This window comes from Chiloscyllium plagiosum, chromosome 8 (genome assembly GCF_004010195.1).
Source record: "Chiloscyllium plagiosum isolate BGI_BamShark_2017 chromosome 8, ASM401019v2, whole genome shotgun sequence".
Lineage (NCBI taxonomy): Eukaryota > Metazoa > Chordata > Chondrichthyes > Orectolobiformes > Hemiscylliidae > Chiloscyllium > Chiloscyllium plagiosum.
The window spans coordinates 65,898,590-65,901,204 of NC_057717.1; the positions used below are offsets into that span (position 1 = coordinate 65,898,590).

The window sequence follows — 2,615 nt, forward strand, 5'->3', positions numbered from 1 at the left end:
AAAGGACTTTATTGACTGTAATGCTGCCTCCGTTGCTCTCAGCTGGTAAAAGGCTGTGCGTAAATGATTGCCTTTTCTCGTTTCCTTTCTGTCAGTTTGCAGCAATGTCGAATGGAGAAAAGTTCTTTTCAGTGTCTAACTCAGCATGTGTCTCCATTTGTCTCTCTTTGTCTCTGTGCATCCACCTCACCCTCTTTCTCTTTCACATTCTCCAACACTCTGTCCATACAGCTCATTACCTATTTATGCTCGATGAAAAGTCTGACATTTCGAGACAGTTTGAGTGTGCAGCTGCTGAGAAGGTTCTTGCTCTTTGACTGGAGTGTGTAGATCTGGGCTCATATTTGCCGGATAATGTGTCTGTCAATTCCATCTCAGGTCAGACGACATTTCTTCCTCAAACATTTGAGACTGTTTCGAATTCAAACTAGAATTCTGAATCCATCATAAGGGAAAAACGCAAGTACGCTACAACTAACGAAAACAACGATGTACATACAGTTGGTTTAAATGAATGAACGTTGACATCAGAGAATGAGAGTGATCAGCTGGTGATGCCTCGGTCATTACCACAAAGTTATCCGGCAAATTTGCAACGCCTCCTGCATAATCTCGCTATTCCTACCAAACTGGGGATGAAGGAGTCGGAAAAAGAGGATAAGAAACATAAGTGCTTATGGAATAACGGAAATAAACCACAAACTAAATTGATAGATCGGAATTTAAAAACAAAACACTGTTGTAACTTAACCTGGATCTCCAAATCATAACAGGATGAATGTCCAACAAGACACTGACTTGGTTGAAACGGCATTTGTAAAGAATTGAAACACGAAGCCCAAATGCGAATGCAACAAACAGGCACCGCTGGGAATTGAACCCCTGCCCGCGCTGTTTATTAGACAGGCGCTTTAACCAACTCAGCCACGGTGCCGCACCGCTGGAGTGTTTGCTCATCCATATGCGAAATTGGTTAACCACTTCTTCACAGTACTTGGAAATGTGTTTTCGGATCAATGTTGTTTACAGAGAATTGCAATCAGTCCTCGAATTTACACATACAGACAGTCTACAGCTGAACATTCTCCACTGATAAGGCACAGAAAAAGATAATCTCCCCTTGCATTAATTCCAAACTGATACCTTCACCTGTTTAAACTGACAGGAGAAAGAGGATGTGTTCATCCTCTCCGTGCCCATGAATCACGTTAATACACACAAAGGGGACCTCAACAAGAGGAACGAGGTCATTGTTGAGATTTGAAGAGGTGTAATGTGCAAGTAATTGTAAACATTGGGCAGTAAACGTTGAGGGGGGGGGGGGGGGAGTTCCAGTATACTTCCACTCAGCGACAGTGAAGGATCAGCGAGATACTTCCAACTCAGAAAGGTGATATGATCGGAGGGGGATTTGCGGTGGTAGTTTCCCGTGTATCTGCTGCCATTGTCCTGACAGACGGATGGAAAGAATCACTGGACTGATTCTGGCAGGATCCGGGTGTGTGCTCTGCACGCAAGCAGGAATTAGTTTTCCTTCGAATAATTCAGAAAACGAGAAAGATATCTTCATTATCTGTGTGGGAATTATATCCAGGTCTGTGTGATGAAAACTCGGACTCCTAAGCATGGACCTCCAGTGATGCTGACCTTAAACCTTGCGATCTGACTTGTACACACTCTTGCGTCTGTCGTTGACTCCATAACCAACTTCAGCAGCAAAGTTGCCGTCCCCGAGTTTCGAAACAGTTCATATTATCGCCATGTGTTTCAGTGTGAGAAAAGCGGAGCTGTGATAATCTGATGTTGTTCAGCAGAAGTACTGCAGGAAGGCACAGAACAGGCTGATGGTCACAGTGCCGCGTTTTGACGCGCTGGCCTCCAGTGAGCAGGCGGCACAATTAATCGGCCTTTCAACTTATCTTATTCTAGATCCGGGGCAAGAAATGAACAGAGTTTTCTCGCTGAATTTGTTTAGGCTCTTGAAGGGAAGAGCCCTTGACTCAAATTATGAAAGTACATTTCACTGAAGTGGATCATGAAATCGTGTAGTGACTGTGAAAACAACAATGGAAACTTTCAGCAGAGATGCAGACAATACTGAAGGGGGCACCCGAAGACAAATGTGTTTTCTTTACCACGGAAAGGCACTGTGTCACAAAGTGGGATTAATTGAACTAAAGCAGTGACGCTGATTATCTTTGCTAGTTCTTCACCTTGTCAATCTTGTTCCTCCCGATCTACATGTCTCCATTACACATGGAAAAGCTGGAAGTCAGTCGGCGCTCGGTCGTCCCAGCGTTGTAATGGATAACGCGTCTGAATTCGAATCGCACTATTGTCGTTTTGAGTTCTACCTAGCTCAATTGCAGCATGTCGCTATGCTGAAATCAGACATAAGTGGTTTTATAAACACATTAAGGACAAAAAAGAGTCTGCGAAGAGTGGAGGGACACCTAAAAAATCAATAAGCCAGTCTCTGTTTGGTGCCACTCGAGGTGGGGGAGATATGAATCCTGTCCTTTGTTTGAATGTTTACTGTGGGGAAGGACACATTACATGGAAACTTAAAGGAATACAGCGCTGAACAGGCCCTCAATGTTACCCCGACCCTTGAA

At 44.0% G+C, this 2,615-nt stretch overlaps 1 non-coding gene across 1 annotated transcript; it reads right to left on the reverse strand.

Moving 5' to 3' along the window:
• Window positions 1-859: 859 nt before the first annotated feature.
• Window positions 860-934, reverse strand: trnai-aau. The gene has a single exon. It is a non-coding gene; the product is annotated as a tRNA-Ile (tRNA).
• Window positions 935-2,615: the final 1,681 nt, after the last annotated feature.